Raw genomic sequence first — 19,366 nt, 5'->3', positions numbered from 1 at the left:
CACTGTTTTAATGATGTCCATACTGTGACCCACACTGTGTGTATGATGTTTATTCTTTGAAATCACTGTTTGCATTTATCCTGTAATGAGACATCACTGTGTGCATAATGTCTGTACTGTGATGTCACTGTGTGCCTTATATCTGTATTGTGACATCACTGTGTGCATGATGTTTGTACTGTGACATCAATGTCTTAATTATGTCTGTACTGTGACATCACTATGTGCATAATGTCTGTACTGTGACATCACTGTGTGCATGATGTCTGTACTGTGACATCGCTGTGTGCATTATGTCCGTATTGTGACATCACTGTGTGCACGATGTCTGTACTGTGACAGCACTGTGTGCATGATGTCTGTACTGTGACAACAATGTGTGTATGATGTTTATACATCACTGTGTGCATAATGTCTGTACTGTGATGTCACTGTGTGCCTTATATCTGTACTGTGACATCACTTTGTGCATGAAGTTTGTACTGTGACATCAATGTCTTGATTATTTCTGTACTGTGACATCACTATGTGCATGATGTCTCTACTTTGACATGCCTGTGTGTATTATATCTGTACTGTGACATCACTGTGTGCATGATGTCTGTACTGTGACATCATTGTGTTCATGATGTCTGTACTGTGACATCACTGTGTGCATGATGTCTGTACTGTGACATCACTGTAATACTTATATCTTTACTGTGACATCACTGTGTGCAAGATATCTGTACTATGACATTACATTGTGCATTTTGTCTTTACTGTGACCCAATGTGTGCATTAATCCTGTAACGTGACATCACTGTGTGCATGATGTCTGTACTTGGACATCACTGTGTGCATAGTGTCTGTACTGTGACATCAATGTCTGCATTATGTCTGTACTATGACATTACTGTGTTCATAATGTCTGTACTGCGACATCACTGTGTGCATGATATCTACTGCAACATCAATGTGTGCATTCTTTCAGTACTATGGCATTACTGTATGCATAATGTCTCTACTGTGATCACTGTGTGCATTATGTTTGTACTGTGACATCAATGTCTTAATTATCTCTGTACTGTAACATTACTGTGTGCATAATGTATGTACTGTGACATCACTGTGTGCATGATGGCTGTGTTGTAACCTCACTGTTTGCATAAATCCTGTAATAAGACATCTCTGTTTTTTTCATTATCTCTGTAATGTGACATCGCTGCATAATATATGTACTGTGACATCACTGTGTGCATGATGTCTATTCTGTGATGTTACCGTGTGCATGATGTCGGTACTGTGACATTACTCTGCGTATTATATCTGTACTGTGACATCACTGTGTGCATGACGGCTGTACGGTGAAATCACTGTGTGCATGATGTATGTACTGTGACATCACTATCTGCAGTACTCCTGTAATGTGACATCAATGTGTGCCCGATGTCTGAACTGTGATGTCACTGTGTGCCTTATATCTGTACTGTGACATCACTCTGTGCCTTATATATGTACTGTGACATCACTGTGTGCATGATGTCTATACTGTGATATTACTGTTTGCATTATGTCTGTACTGTGATATCACTGTATGTATTAATCCTGTAATGTCACATCACTGTGTGCAATATGTCTGTACTGTGATAACACTGTGTTCATTATGCTTATACTGTCACATCACTGTGTGCATTATGGCTGTACTCTGACATCAAGGTGTGTTTTCTGTGTGCCATCACTGTGTGCATTACGTCAATACTGTCACATCACTATGTGCATTATGGCTGTACTGTGACATCACTGTGTGCATTATGGTCTGTACTGTGACATTATTGTGTGCATTATTTTTGTACTGTGACATCACTGTGTGCATTATGTCTATATTGTGACATTAGTGTGTGCATTAATCTTGTACTGTAATATCACTGTGTGCATTGTGTCTGTACTGTGACACCACTGTGTGCATGAAGCCTGTACTAAGATATCACTGTGTGCATTATGTGTGTACTGTGATATCACGGTGTGAATTATGTCTGTGTCGTGACATCGCTGTGTGGGTTATGGCTGTACTGTGACATAACTATGTGCAATCATTGTAACGACGGGGGTAGGGAAACGAACAAGTGAGCCATAATCTACTCGCCACTCTGTCCCTGCCTACTTGCAACGACCCGCCCTAGGCGACGTGGTACAACTGGGCGGCGGTCCCTACGCTCAGTAAGTGCACGAGACAAACATACAAGGGAATACAAAGCAAAGGGAAAGGGGCAATTGCCCACGGCAACACCGTGAGCAACAGAGTGGTGAACGAGCCAAGTCAAACCAGGAGAGCACGAGGTACCAAACGCAGAGCAGAAGAGTAGTCAGTAAGCCAGGGTCAGTATGGAGCAGGATCAAATAGTTAGGAGCTGTAGCTGGGCCAGGAAACCACACGGAAAGAATCACAAGCAAGGTAAAAACAGGAAAGGCAGGTATAAATAGACAGAGGGCGGGAGCTAGCTCCGTCTGGCCAGGCTGCGATAGGCTCTCCCACTCCTAAGCCTGCCATCCTGAGTGGTTGAAGAAGGAGTCAGTCTCAGAGACGTAGATTCAGGTGTAGACTGATTACCTATGGGAGTTAACCCCGAAGCTGTGCCTGGCAGATCCTTTACAATAATCTTGTACTGTGGTATTACTGTGTGTATTATATCTGTACTGTGACATCACTGTGTACATTAATCCCGTACTGTGATATCACTGTTTAAATTATGCCTGTACTGTGACATCAATGTGTGCATTAATCCTTAACTGTAAAATCAATGTGTACATTAGAAAGGGCTTGTCACAGATTAGAAATAAAAATAGTCATAAATTTATCATGTTCTGAACTTGCTTGCTGCTGATGGAGTTCATAGTAGAGTTAGGCCCTATTCCAAAATCTACTATGGCACTGTTTACTTCTTATGCTCCTGATCTTGTTGTTTGTTTAGTACTTAACCCCTTCCCGACATTTGCCGTACATGTACGTCATGGAAAGCATTGACTTCCCGCATCTTGCCGTACATGTACGCCGAATGTTTGGGACCGGCTCAGAAGCTGAGCCGGTGCCATCATCACCGGATCTCAGCTGTATCTTACAGCTGACATCCGGCTGTAACGGCGGGGACCGAAATTAGCTTCGATCCCCGCCATTAACCCCTTAAGTGCAGCGCTCAAACGCGATCGCTGCACTTAAGGTGTTTGCAGCTCATCGGAACCCCAGTAATGAAATTGCCGGGGTTCCGGTGGCTGCAATGGCAACCGGAGGCCTAATACTGGCCTCCCGGTCTGCCTAGCACCGAAGCCGGTCAAGATCCGCCCGGCGGCGGAGCCTGATCGGCTTCCGTAGCTGCCGGCAAGATGGCGCCGGGTCAGGAGCTGATCCGGCGTCATCAGCGGTGGAAGTCAGCTGTACTGTACAGCTGACATCCACCTGTAACGGCAGGAACCGGAGCTAGCTCCGATCCCTGCCATTAACCCCTTCGATTTAGCAATCGAAAGCGATTGCTGCATCGTAGCGGTTACTAGCAGATCGCCAGCCCTGACAGGCAATCAGGACTGGCGACTGCTGTTATGGCAACAGGAGACACAATGCTCTCCTGCTCTGCCATTACGGAAGCCGATTTAGGCCCCGCCGGGAGGCGAAGCCTAATCGGCTTGCTGTCAGTGAATGACTGACAGATCTAATACATTGCATTACATAGGTAGTGCAATGTATTAGAAAAAAAAAAATCTGACCGTTGGACCTTCAAGTCCCCTTGAGGGACTTGAGAAAAAGTGTAAAAAAAGTATAAAAAAAAGTGTAAAAAAAAGTGCAAAAAATAAAAGTTTGAAAACAATAAAAGTTTCAAGTAATGAAATAAAACACAATCCCCCTTTTACACTTATCAAGTCCTTTATTATTGAAAAATAATAATAAACCATATGTATTTGGTATCGCCACGACCGGAGTTATCAAAATATTATATTATTTATTGCACGCTGTGAACAGCGTAAAAAAAAAACGTAAAAAACGTTACCAGAGTTTGTTTTTTGGTCACTTTGCCCTACAAATGTTAGAATAAAAAGTGATCAAAAAGTCGCACGTATCCAAAAATGATACCTATAAAAACTATAGCTCGTCCCGCAAAAAACAAGCCCTCATACACCTTCGTCGACAAAAAAAATTAAAAAGTTATGGTTCTCACAACTTGGCGACAGAAAAAATACATTCTTTTTACAAAAGTTACTTTATTGTGCAAAAAGTTGTAAAACATAAAAAAGTGCTATAAATTAGGTATCGCCAGAATCGTACTGACCCGCAGAATAACGTGAACATGTAATTTATAACGCATGGTGAACGCTGTATAAAAAAAACGAAAAAAGCTGTGCCAGAATTGCGTTTTTTTGTTTACCTGGCATCCCAAAAAATAGGATAAAAGGTGATCAAAAAGTTGCATGTACCCAAAAATGGTACCAATAATAACTACAGCTCGTCCCGCAACAAACCAGCCCTCATACTGCTACGTCTATGAAAAATAAAATTAGTTATGGCTCCAATAAGTCAGGAAATAAAAAAATATGCAGTTGTGCCCGAGGGGAACATTTCTTCAGTTTGAAGAGGCGATTTATCAAGGACCTAAAATTAGGGAACCAGGAAAGGGAGGGCCCAAACATATCCGCTGGAATCGCCGGTGCCCGTATTATACCAGGACAACACTTCCCAGCAAAATTCCCCAAACTGCAAAGGCGCGGAATGTGCACCAAAAGGGGGATAAGAAAGGACGCCATTTATCAGTGCGACACTGGCCTGTGCGGAAAGGATTGCTTCACAGCGTAACACACATCTATGGATCATTTTATTGTTTTTTTTTACCCCATTATTATACCACCTGACTATGCCCCTTATATACTCCGCCCCGCTTACATATGCCCTACATTATAAACGGAAACACCAGTAAGACTCCAAACAAAACTACTACCAAGCAAAATCCACGCTCCAAAAGCCAAATGGCATTTCCTCCCATCTGAACCCTACAGCGTGCCCAAACAGCAGTTTCCTTCCACATATATGGCACCGTCATACCCGGGAGAACCCTTTTAGCAATTTTTGGGGTGTGTGTCTCCAGTGGCATAAGCTAGGCACAACATATTTGCCACTGAATGGCATATCTAGGGAAAAATATAAATTTTGAATTTGCACCATCCACAGCGCATTCATTAATGGAAAAGACCTGTGGGGTGAAAATGCTCACTACACCCCTTAATAAATGCCTTGAGGGGTGCAGTTTCCAAATGGGGTCACTTCTCAGGGGTTTATTTTTATTATTTCACATCAGAGCCTCTGCAGTTGTGAACCAATACTTTGTAAATCGCCAAATTAGGCCTCAATTTGACATGGTACGCTTTCACTCCTGAGCCTGGTCGACTGTCCAGGCAAGAGATTAGGGCCACATGTAGGGTGTTTCTAAAACCAGGAAACCCAGCATAATAATTAGAGAGCTGTCTTGTTATGGTGGCACAAGCTGGGCACCACATATTAGCATATCGACGGAAAAAAATCCCATTTTCACTCTGCAACATCGAGTGCACACCAATTTCTGCCAATCACCTGCAGGGTTAAAATGCTTACTACACCCCTAGGTAAATGCATTGAGGAGTGTAGTTTCCAAAATGGGGTCACTTCTGGGGGGTTTCCACTGTTTTGGGCCCACAGGCGCCCAGAAACCAATCCAGCAACATCTGCACTCCAAATGGCGGTCCTTCCCTTCTGAGCCCTGCCGTGTACCCAAACAGCAGTTTATGAACCCATATGGGGTATTGCCGTACTCGGGAGAAATTGCTTTACAAATGTTGGGTTCTTTTTTTTCCTTTATTTGTTGCGAAAATGAAAAAATTTGAACTAAAGCTACGTCTTATTGAAGAAAAAGGATTGTTTTTATTTTTACTGCCCAATTCTAATAAATTCTATGAAACATCTGTGGGGTCAAAATGCTCACTACACCCCTAGATGAATTCCTCAAGAGGTGTAGTTTCCTAAATGGAGTCACTTTTTGGGCGTTTTCATTGTTTTTTCCCCCTCAGGGGCTTTGCAAATGTGACCTGGCCTCCGCAAACCATTCCTGCTTAATGTGATCTCCAAAAGCCAAATAGCGCTCTTTCCCTTCTAAGCCACGCCGTGTCTTCAAACAGCCGTTTATTACCACATGTGGGGCATTGTTTTACTCGGGAGAAATTGCTTTACAAATTTTGTGGTGCTTTTTCTCCTTCAGTCCTTGTGGAAATGAGAAAAAATAAGCTAAACCTACATTTTCTTTGAAAAAATGTAGATTTTTATTTTCATGGCCTACTTCCAATAATTTCTGCAAAAAAACTGTGGGGTCAAATCGCTCACTATACCCCTAGATAATTTCCTCAATGGGTGTAGTCTCCAAAATGGGGTCTCCTGTGGGGGGTTTCCACTGTTTTGTCTCCTCAGGGACTTCGTAAATGTGACATGGCCTCCGCAAACCATTCCTGCTAAATATGATCTCCAAAAGCCAAATGGCACTCCATCCCTTCTAAGCCCTGCCGTGTGTTCAAACAGCCGGTTATTGCCACATGTGGGGTATTGTTTTACTCGGGAGAAATTGATTTACAAATTTTGCGGTGCTTTTTCTCCTTCAGTCCTTGTGGAAATGAGAAAAAATTAGCTAAACCTACATTTTCTTTGAAAAAATTTAGATTGTCATTTTCAGGGCCTACTTCCAATAATTTATGCAAAAAACCTGTTGGGTCAAAACGCTCACTATACCCCTAGATAATTTCCTCAATGGGTGTAGTTTCCAAAATGGGGTCACTTGTGGGGGGTTTCCACTGTTTTTTCCCCTCAGGGGCTTTGTAAATGTGACATGGCCTCCGCAAACCATTCCTGCTAAACTTGAGCTCCAAAAGCCAAATAGCGCTCTTTCCCTTCTCAGCCACGCCGTGTCTCCAAACAACCGTTTATTACCACATGTGGGGTATTGTTTTACTCGGGAGAAATTGCTTTACAAATTTTACGATGCTTTTTCTCCTTTAGTCCTTGTGGAAATGAGAAAAAAAATCGCTAAACCTACATTTTCTTTGAAAAAATGTTGATTTTAATTTTCATGGTCTACTTCCAATAATTTCTGTAAAAAACCTATGCGGTCAAAATGCTCACTGTACCCCTAGATAATTTCCTTGAGGTGTGTAGTTTCCCAGATGGGGTCACTTTTGGTGGATTTTGACTGTTTTGGCACCGCAAGAGCCCTTCAAACCTGACATGGTGCCTAAAATTTATTCTAACAAAAATAAGGCCCCAAAATCCACTAGGTGTTCCTTTGCTTCTGAGGCCGGTGCTTCAGTCCAGTAGCACGCTACAGCCACATGTGGGATATTTCCTAAAACTGCAGAAACTGGGCAACAAACATTGAGTTGCATTTCTCTGGTAAAACCTTCTGTGTTATAAAAAAAATTGTATTAAAAATTTATTTCTGCAAAAAAAATGAAATTTGTAAATTTCACCTCTACTTTGCTTTAATTCCTGTGAAATGTGTAAAGGGTTAAGACATTTTCTAAATGCTGTTTTGAATACTTTGAGGGGTGAAGTTTTTAAAATGGGGTAACTTTTTGGGGGTTTCTAATATATAAGGCCCTCAAAGCCACTTCACAACTGAACTGGCCCCTGTAAAAATGGCCTTTTGACATTTTCTTGAAAATGTGAGAAATTGCTGCTAAAGTTCTAAGCCCTGTGATGTCATAGAAAAATAAAAGGATGTTCAAAAAACGATACCAATCTAAAGTAAACATATGGGGGATGTTAATTAGCAACAATTTTGTGTGGTATAACTGCCTGTATTACAAGCAGATACATTTAAATTGAGAAAAATGCTAATTTTTGCAATTTTTCGCTAAATTTTGGTGTTTTTCACAATTAAATACTGAACATATCGAGCAAATTTTGCCAGTAACTTAAAGTCCAATGTGTCACGAGAAAACAATCTCAGAATCGCTTGGATAGGTGAAAGCATTCCGGAGTTATTACCACATAAAGTGAAACATGTCAGATTTGAAAAATGAGGCTCGGTCAGGAAGGTCAAAAGTGGCTAAAGAGGGAAGGGGTTAATAGTACAAAATATTGTAAATAGTAATAATGTAAATAATGTAAATGTAATGTAATGTAAATATATTTTTATTTTTCACATAAACTCCAATGATGAAATGTTTCCATTTACACCATCTTTCATGTTCTTACTGTATATTCTCAGAGTGAAAATGCTTGTGCATCCTGACATCTACACTACGGGAGGCGGTATGACTAATGTTGAATATGATTTTCATTTTTCAATGTATTAACCCTGGTTATATTGGATCTTGTTTTATTTTATCTGCAACGTTCCTATTCTCTCAAATCACTAATGGATTTTCCAGATGTGGACTTTTCATGTGTGTCATGTTTATCATAAGACCAACAACATACTAAATGTGCTGCTGTCACAAGATATGAATGAACTATTTGTGCAACCAAGCAGCTATATTAAGTATCTGGTATTTCCCACTGCTAAGTGTATTAGCCAGGTAACATGAGATTCCACCTTGCAGTAATATGGTCACCGCTTAAAGTATCGTGTTGCTAAGAAACAACAAGCTTGTCTGATATAAGCATTTAAAACATGTAAGTTCTGTATCAATCAGTCCTGCATTTCAAATGTTACATACGCTGCAATTCTGGTTTTATTTAGTCTGCAGAGACAGCACTATTTACATAAAGGGCAATTATGTCTTGGCACCGTGGTATGGTAGGTGACCATTAAACCAGTATTGATCAAAATAAGCAAATGCATTATGCCCTTAACCCCTTAAGGACCAGATCTAGGACCAAGCATTCATTTTATTTTTCTCCTCCCCGCCGTCATAACGTTTTTATTTTTATGTCGGCATAGCCATATGAGGGCTTGTTTTTTTGCGGGACTAGTTGTATTTTTAATTTCCACAATTTTTGGGTGTATATATTATATTGCTTATCTTTTATTCATTTTTTTAGTAAAGGAATTAAAAAAAAACAGCTATTCCAGCATTGTTTTTCGCGTTTCAAATTTACACCGTTTACTATGCAGTGTAAATAACATGTTTACTTTATTCTATGGGTCAGTACGATACCAAATATGTATAGTTTTTTTATGTTTTACTACTTTTGCACAATTAAAACATTTTTAAAACAAAATTATTTGTTTGTGCATCGCCGCATTTCAAGAGCCGTAATATGTCACCATATGAGGACTTGTTTTTTGCGGGACGAGATGTCGTTTTCATTGGTATCATTTTGGGGTACATGGGACTTATTGATGAATTTTTATTTAATTTTTTGTTGGCTGAAAAAAATATATAATGGAACAAAATTATTTTTGCCGTTATTTTTGTGTTTTTTTGTACCGTGTTCACCTGGCAGTTTAATTAATTAGTTAAATTCCTTGCTTGGGTCGTTACAATTGCGGCAGTGCTATATTTGTGTGCGTTTTGTGTTTTTTTGCACTTGTAGTAAATAAAACCACTTTTCATGGAAACAAGTGGTTTTATTTTAATTTTTACTGTAATCTTTTTTTGTATTTTTAATAAACTTTATTTAAGTGTTTTACAAAAATGTTTTATTAGTCCCACTAGGGGACTTTACCATGCAATAGGTATACCATTACCATTGTTTCTTGGCTGATCCACCACTGATGGTTTTCTGGGTCCCCTGATGCTCATTTATTTATAATCTGGGGTCATGTCTGTCGTCTATAACAATTTCACATCATTCTGTGATAATGTGGGATTGTTATGGACGATACTCAATGGCACTAGGTTATAAAAGAAAAACATCAGGGGACGCAGAAACCATTAGTGGTGGAAAAGCCAAGAATCTGCAGCGTAAGTATATGACTGACAATGTGTCTTATGTTTTCATGTTCTGTTAATATGAACTTTAAAAAATAAAATGTGTGATTTTATCATGAGAACATCGTCACCAGCCGCCGTCGTCTTTTGATGACGGCTGTATTCAAAGCCCAGTTACCTCTGCCACCTTTATGGCAGATGGAGGTAAACAGATTAAGAATAGGCCGCTACATATGGGCCCCCATCCAACAGATGCTATGGGGCTCAAGGTGGCCCACGCCATCAGGCCCATAACATTTATAGGCCAGGCGCAAAGGGCGGGGGCTCCGGTGCTAGTGACAGCCACATTCACTTGTATCTGCATCCCCAGGCTAAAATTTGCCAGTCAGCCTCTGCCTGCAGCGCATAAGATGCTGGGACAGGATCCCTGCGCAGGCCGGCACAATGACGTGACTGATCACGCCAGCCTACGGAAGGGTCCCATCTCGGCGTGTGCCACCATCTACAAAGGGGGAATTGTGTGACACCATCTACAGGGGCAGTGTGTAGCACTATCTACAGGGTATTTGTGTGTGCTTAGCACTATCTACAGGGGGGTAACTATAGGGGCCATAGTCTTATAGATATCTCCTCAGATAGATAGATAGATAGATAGATAGATAGATAGATAGATAGATAGATAGATAGATAGATAGATAGATAGATAGATAGATAGATAGATAGATAGATAGATAGATAGATAGATTTACTTATTTTTTGGAGGGTAAACATGAGTCTTGTGGCTTGTGCCCCTGATCTTTTAAGACTTTAAGACCCTAGCAACACCCCTGTGTGCCGTGCACGTAAGTGATTATGCGCCAACGGGTTAATGCCTGCCAGCAGTCTTTTGACGGCGGATAGTGCAGGTCCTTAGTCTACAGCAATGTTTTTTGGCGTCAGTTTAGAAAAGACTTATGAGAGTATGCTAATATATTATAAGTATAAAATAAGATTGTAAAAAAAAAAGTTATTCCTTCATTGGATTAAAAACAAAAATTAACAAAAAAAATTATTAAAAATGTCATTATTTAGCATAAAATATATTTTATTGTCCATACATTACATACAAACAAAAAAACTACACATATTAGTTATTTGCACAAACGTAATAACCTAAAGAACTAATTTAACAGGTCATTTCATGTGAAACAGATCAAAAATAAAAAAAAATGCTAAAAATAGCTTTTTCCCATATTCACGCCACAAAGCTAAATAATATTACTCACACAATAAAAACACTGCACATAAAAAAAATGCAATTTCTCCTGTATAAAACACAGCCTCATATAGCCACGTCAACATAAAAAAGATATTATTGCTGAAAGGCAGAGAGGAAAAAACAAAAAAAATGTAGCTGGTCATTAAGGGGTTAAGGGCAACCACAATAGTGAAGAACTAGGCCGGTGGACCTCACTACATGGACGATGCACTGAAATGTTTGTAATCAGTGACATACTGTATACTCATTATAATTAAGTGGCATTTTACCACTGCTGTACCCATACTCCTGCCCATAAAGCAAATGGGAACCCCATAAATCTGTGCATACAGTTAGACCACTGAGAATAGAAATAGCATTAACATGTATGTTGTACAGTATATACTTGTTTAAAACATACAAGTCTTTAAAGTTATGACTTTTTTTTATGCCTAATATATATAAGTCTGCACCTATAGTTTTAATTGCAGTACCTGAGTTGCATTGAGTACTAATAAATGGAGACTGTTTTAATTGAGTTTAAGGGATATGTTCACATTTATTCATTCATTCATTTTTTATTAATGTGGTGCATTTAAAATAAAAAATGGTATTGATTAAAAATATCTCAATCTTTTGTGTCTTCAGCTCCTATGCAAACCTATGTCTCCATGTTTACAAACAAACCCGGTGTAGTCACATCCTGCAGTCATATTACCCTTTGTCTGTCCCTTACGTCTTGCTTCCTTACATTCAGTAGGTTAGGCTAAGTTCACACTTCAGTTGTATAATCCGTCGCTCTGATCCGTTTTTGGTTCAGAATAACTAATAAAAACTGATCCGCTAAAAATGCCATTAAAATCAATTTAATTGTATCCGTTAGCGTCCGTTCGCATCCGTTATGTTAGTCATCTGTTTTTTTTATGGAGATAAAAGTGCGGAGTACAGGACATTTTTCTCCAAAAGAAACGGATGGGTTATTTTTGTTATTGGTGTCAATGTAAAGCAGATACAAATGGATCGTAATCCGTTTGCATCCATTATTTTGATACAACCGATAAAAAATAATGGATGATATTAGAATGGATAGTGCAACGCAAATGTGAACTTATCCTTAGCAGAATTAGGAAACTGATGGAAAGGAGTATGACTGCCGTTTCTCTGTTACCATAGAGACACATGGGTCTGCGCAAGAGCTGTATAAAGAAAATGGAGGGATATTTTTAACCATTTGCAAATCAGCCTAATTTTTTATCTTAGATGAATTGGACCATTTAAGAAATGGTTGCAAGGGTGGATATAGTCTTAACTTAAATAAGATCCAGTGATATAGGCAGCACAATGTAATTTAATTAATAGAAGACAATAAAATAGTTCAGGCCAAAAAGGAATCAAATTATTTTTTTTAAATAACCATAAGGGAATATTGTAAAGATCAAATATCTATAATGAGCTGTTTCTTGTATGAATAAAAATGTTGTGACATTGGAAAAACTCCACAACATGGTTAGATGTCTTTGCGGATTTGATGCCTCTTTGGTGGAAAAGTAGTGTGCAGCGTTGGGTAACGTCCATTAACGTGGTACCAAGAAGATTTGTGACCTGAATTACAATGTTCAGATTTTGATGTTGACCTTCTAAGAGAAACTAAAGACAGAAAATCACTAAGGGGACCTGACATAGAGGTCTGACAGGCACTGTCAGGACGAGAACATAAGCTGTTTGTCAAGAAACTTGTTACTGATGCAGGTCTTTTTCCAATGGATTTTGGTGGTGGAAACACAGAAATTGCTTTTGAATTGTTGATTTGCTCACATTCCTCTTTATTACACTTTAGGTTATGGGTCTTCAAAAGAAGTGTATGCTTCCTGAGTTCTCTCCTGCTACTGCACCTTATTAAAAAGTCATCTGGTCCATTTTCAAAGGAAAAAGGTAAGGCTTCTGGGGACGTTCTGCCATATGCAGGATTAAGGTGGCGAATTGTTAGGTGAACACTATATGATTTCCAATGGCTTACTGTAGCTTTAAATGCAGGCTGTTTTTCATCTTCCAATAAAGCTCGCACTGTACTGCTCCAGTGGGGTCTACATTTTAAACCTTTCAGATAACTGAACAATAAAGATACACATAGTTAGGATCAAATTGTTAAGAATCCTACAATTTATGAGAATAGAATTTCACTAATTTCTTCTTTTTTTTTTAATGCATAATTTTCTAATGAATTAAGCCCCATAGTAGACTATTCTATTTCATACGACGGGATCCTGCAAAAAAAATTGTATTCCTGTTTAACATGTACATCACGGTCTTTTAATAGCTTTTCAACTGCATTTCACCATAATAATATATGAGTAACGGAAACTGTGACGGATGCCTAAAAGTAGCATTCAAAACACAAGGATATCACAGCAATAGATATAATGTATAGGGTGCCAGCCTCAATAGGACTTGATCCAAAAGTCCCCTTAGTGAGATTCAGAAAAGAAAGAACGCAGCACATCCAAAAATAAATGGAATTTATTCACTCAAAGATGCAACGTTTCAGTCCAGCAGGACCTTGCTCAAGCATTCATCACACATAGGCTATAATGGTATCGGTTTAACTGATACATCTTGAAAAGTATCATGAGCGTTCGTGATGTATACACTAAACGGATACCATTATAGTCCACGGGTGATCGGTGCCACTGTTAATGTATACGTCACTAGCTTTTCCTGGCTTACACGTCAATTATAGGCCAAAAAAATCTAATCTGAATGGGGCCTTAGAAAATAATTCCCTTAAACTAATGACACTACAAATGCATAAAATCTGCTAATGAAATGATAGGATGAACACTATTCTACTCCATAAAATAACCAGACTATAAGATTATGATAGACAGTAGGTTTTCAATACATTGTGACAACTCATGCCTGGACACTTCTACAGTGAAGCTTGTGACTGGTACCGGCTCATTTTTGAGATTATTGGAGATAAAAGCTGTCAGACTGTCACAGTATTATCTACAACAGGGTAGAACAGAAATTTTTTGCACTGTTTATATATTTTTATTTTGCTTTCAATCTATGTTCACACATAGACATTTACCCCTTAGAGGGGTTGTCTGGGTTTTTATTTTTTAAGAGGGCTTTGCAATTAATTATTTTAAAAATACTCCATCACTCCAGCACCCAATGGCCTGCAATGTTTACACTATAATGGTTTGTGTGCCCTATTGTAAAGAGATAAAGCATATCAGTGAGAAAACCTCAGTAAAAAAAATTATTGTAATCTACTTTTATGATCGTACAGAAACCAACGGATTTGTGCATTCTAATGTAAGTTATAACTAAAAGAGTATTTCCATTTTAGGCCCCTTTCACATCACGTTTTATCTACATATGCGTCGGGAAAACTCCCGGCGTATACATCAAACATACCCATAGGCTCTCATTATACCGACAGAGGCCAAAAGAGTGCAATATACGTCAGGTATAACGTTTTTTTTGCTGGATAGAATAGTGTAGTTGGCTATTTAATCCTGGAGCATCCTGCAGAAAAAATGAGACACCTCACGGTACTCTTTTTTATTACCATAGGAGCCTATGGGTGACGTATGCGACTGTATGGAATATGACAAAGGCATCTGTTTAACAAATACCTCATGGGCTTTTCAATAGCTTTTCATAACATATCCGTTAAACGGATACCATTAAAGCCTATGTGTGCCGGATGAATTAAACCCATCCCTAATAGTAGCATCTGTCACCCATAGACTATAATGGTATCAGTTTAATGGATACTTCATAAAAAGGGCCATGAGAGGTCATGATCTATCACTTAAATGGATAAGGGATTATGGTAAGGGATGCCACTGTAAGGCATCCGTCACAAACTTCATGAACGTATACTTTGGGAGATTTTCCTAGCACATACGTCAAAAATACTATAAAAAGTAGTTTCAAAGGGGCCTTTTGGCATATCCACCTCTGGGACGCTGACCTATCGTGAGAACGGAGGTCCACTTAACCTTGATGAGCCAATTTCCAGCAACTACATTCTCCATACATGGCAGCACTGCTTAGCCGACTCTTTCTGTAACTCCTAAAAGCTTCCATTTAGAAGGACCCATACAAGTGCAGTCACCTCTACATTGTAATGTATGAAAAATGTGATTGGCGAATGGGGGTCAGTGTCTCCAAAGATTGGACCCGGACCTATTAGGCATTTAATGGTAATTCTGTGGAAATGTCATAAATACCTAAGATTTGGACCCGCACCTATTAGGCATTTAATTGTAATTCTGTGGAAATGCCATAAATACCTAAGATGGGAATACCCCTTTATATCTGCATATACAGTTTAACTACTTACATAAATGATCAAGTAATAAACCTGCTAGAAGTGGATATAGAAAAAGTGTTAAATGTAACTTACAGTTGAACTTCATAAGTCAAAGGGTGATCCGTGCCAACAATGCTGGTTCTAAGGTCCAGGGATCTCTGAAACATTTCAACAGACTCTTTACAGTTTTCTAAATCATCATAAAAAAAGTAACTTTCCTGTTGGAATTGATAAACAAAATAGAAAAAAGTTTAGATGTCCAAAAACTTTGTCTAGTCAATTTTTCGTCTTAAAATCTAAAATGTAATCCATGTATGTAAAAGGGAGCTGTTGTGATGATAACTTTGGATTAGTACATTGCTGCTAATGGATTTCCTTACTACAATCTGACTATAAGTGACACTAAATCTGAACTTCAGTTACGATAAATACTAGGAAATACCAAAAACACAAAGGACCACCAGGATGTCTACTGGGTCACCAGAAAAGGTTAAGCCACTGGATAATTGTCACAATGGGGGGTGTGGACCCACTGGGCCGTACCGCGTAGCGGGGTAGCAGCTGGCCAGCAAGGTACAAAACAATGTCTATAGTTCGGAACGGGTACCTGAGGCAATGTAGACAGTAGCGGGAGCACGACTTGACTTTCACAGCAGGTGGCACCATGGATGCAGCGGAAGACACAGCTTGACTTTCTCAGCAGATACGATAGCACGGGATACAGGGTACAGGCAGCAGGAACAGGTAACACTGGGAACTAGGAAACACTCGGAGACCATTTGCAAGACAAACTTAGGTATACAACAACGCTCAGGCGAGGAACAAGTGGGCAGAGCCCCTTTTTATAGTCCAGCAGCCATTTGGGCTAATTATTGGTTGGTGATAGCTGGACGTGCACTGGTCCTTTAAGGCCGTGCACACGCGGAAGTGCGCCGCCCTGCGGGAAACAGTCCGGGGACCCGGAAGTGAGTGCCGGCGTCTCCCTGGAGGGAGCTGACACCGAGAAGACAGATGTCCATAGCCAGGGCCGTCAGAGGGTAAGTCTGAACGACGGCCCCTGGCCATAGACGTTACAATAATAATTTGTAGATATTTCTCCATTCGGAATCTAGACATCAACCAGCGCCCCCCTGCTGTGTGGCTTATCATAGGAGTCCTGGGTAATATTCACTAGCAATTGACATTATTGCAGACATATCCTAACCACCAAACAATGCCAATTTGGATGGTATAATATTAGTGACAAATTCTGATAAGCAAACGTTTGCAAATTCATGATTTTTTGTTTCTCCAAAGTTTCACCGAGGGCTGAGCAGTGTACAAGGGACTGAGCATTTCACCACCAACTATAGTGTTCTAATGGAAAGATTTTCTATTTTTTATATGCAGTTCGGTTCTATGCATGCCATAGAAAGGGTGGGATTTGTTTTACAGTAATTAAAAAACCCTCATGAATAAGAGGGCTAAATAAATAAAAAAATATAGAAATATACGGCGGCAAGGAGGACTTAGCTAGGGAGAACAGGGGACCTTGGGGACCCGTTCTGGCGATCGGTGGGGGTCACTCACAGCGATACCCCATTTCATCCTATTTTGTTTTATGAAAAAAAAATTGGATTTCACTATAAATAAGAACAAACAATTATATATCAGCATGTAACTATTAACGGGCAGAACTATACATTGGGGCCAGAGTGTTTCTAAAACATGAAATCTTAAAGGGGTTATCCAGGATTTTAAAATTGAGGGCCTATCCTTAGTATAGGCCATTAATATTAGATTGGAGGGTGTCTGACTCTTGGCCGATCAGCTGTTTGAAGGGGCTACGGCGCTCGTGTGAACGCTGCAGCTTCTTCATTGTTTACATTGGTTTCATTCTGGTTCATAATTGTACGCGCCGTTACATTTGTAGCGGCAGTGCCTGGTATTGCAGCATTGTCCCATTAAATTGAACTAAGGATAGACCATACATTTTTTTATTCTGGTTGATTTCTACCAATATACTGTGAGATAGCTCAGTATTTTTACAGTATATTGTAATTTTCTTAATAAAGGGTATGTTTTGGGTTGACAGAAGTCTGTCTTATGCCACTTCATTGGTATTTGACTTGTGTACACCGTGTTCCAAATTATTATGCACATTGGATTTAAGTGTCATAAACATTTAATTATTAATTTTTCAATTAACCCCTTAATGACCAGGCCATTTTGCACGTTAATGACCAAGGATTATTTTTTGTTTTTTCACGGTCGCATTCCAAGAGTCGTAACTTTTTTTTTATTCCGTCGTCATAGCCGTATAAGGACTTGTTTTTTGCGGGACAAATTGATATTTTGTAATTGCACCATTTTTAGATGCTTATAGTATATTGATTAACTTTTATTAACTTTATTTTAGGAGAGAATTGAAAATAAGCAGCTATTCCAGCATTAATTTTCACGTTATAAATTTACGCCGTTTACTATGCAGCGTAAATAACATGTTAACTTTATTCTATGGGTCAGCACGATTACGGGGATACCACATATGTAAAGGTTTTATATGTTTTCCTACGTTTGAACAATAAAAAGAATTTTAGAAAAAAATTACTTGTTTTTGCATCACCGCATTCCAAGAGCCGTAATTTCTTTATTTTTGCGTCAATGTGGCCGTATGTGGGCTTAATTTTTGCGGGCCAATGTATAGTCTTCATTACTGCTATTTTGGGGTACATAGGACTTATAGATTAACTTTTATTTAATTTTTTATGTGGGGAATGGGAGAAAAGAGAGATTTGCTGTTGTTTTTGGCGTTCTTTTTAGACGCCGTTCATCCGGCGGTTTAATTAATGTGTTCATTTTATTTTTGAAGTAGTTTTATTTGATTTGGACTGTAATTTTTTTTTTTTTCACAAACTTTATTTAACTGATTTAAATTTTTTTTTTTAGTCCCACCAGGGGACTTCACTATGCGATCTGCTGATCGCATATATAATGCTTTGGTATACTTAGTATACCAAAGCATTATTGCCTGTCAGTGTAAAACTGACAGGCAATCCATTAGGCCATGCCTCCAGCATGGCCTAACAGGCATTTGCTGAAGGAAGACCTGGGGGTCTTTGTTAGGGCCCCAGCTGCCATGGAAACCCGACGGCGACCCGCGATTTCTTTGCGAGGGCGCAGATGAGGTGACAGAGGGAGCTCCCTCCCTCTGTCAAACACATTAGATGTCGCTGTCACTATTGCAGCGGCATTTAATGTGTTAAACTGCCGGAATCGGAGCGCGCTTCGATTGCGGCAGTTGCAGCAGGAGCCAAGCTGTGTATAACAGCCATGCTCCAGCCGCTGATTGCGTGGGTACACTGTCAGTACCCGCGCAATCACAGGACGGATATATCCATCCTCCTGCGCGAACTAGCAGCTGCAGAGGACGGATATATCCATCCTTCAGCGTTAAGGGGTTAAACTCTTGGATAGTATTGTGTCTTAGGGCTCTTTGGATCATTGTGTAATCAATCTCAGACACCTGTGATAATTAGTTTGCCAGGTGTGCCCAATCAAAGGAAAACTACTTAAGAAGGACGTTCCACATTATTAAGCAGGCCACAGGTTTCAAGCAATATGGGAAAGAAAAAAGAATCTCTCTGCTGCCGAAAAGCGTGAAATTGTCCAAGGTATTGCACTAGGTATGAAAACATTGGATATTTCAAGAAAACTTAAAGAGGCTCTGTCACCAGATTTTGCAACCCCTATCTCCTATTGCAGCAGATCGGCGCTGCAATGTACATAAGAGTAAAGTTTTTTGTTTTTTTTAAAACGAGCATTTTTGGCCAAGTAGCTACATCGACTTACCTGCAAACGCCGATGCTGCTGCAGAATCAAATGTAGCCTCTGGTGCCGATGTGTCCTCGCTCGTCCGACACGATGCAGGACCTGGGGCAGGAAGTGAGTGACGTCACAGCGTG

General features: G+C 39.6%; 1 pseudogene; it reads right to left on the bottom strand.

The window, feature by feature from the left end:
* Window positions 1-11,050: 11,050 nt before the first annotated feature.
* The window catches only part of LOC142750384 (uncharacterized), a 122,880-nt pseudogene continuing 114,564 nt past the window's right edge, over window positions 11,051-19,366 (bottom strand).

The sequence above is a fragment of the Rhinoderma darwinii genome, chromosome 3 (assembly GCF_050947455.1).
Source record: "Rhinoderma darwinii isolate aRhiDar2 chromosome 3, aRhiDar2.hap1, whole genome shotgun sequence".
Lineage (NCBI taxonomy): Eukaryota > Metazoa > Chordata > Amphibia > Anura > Rhinodermatidae > Rhinoderma > Rhinoderma darwinii.
Note: the sequence above shows the minus strand (reverse complement) of the source record. Positions and strands in the feature narration are given on the sequence as shown.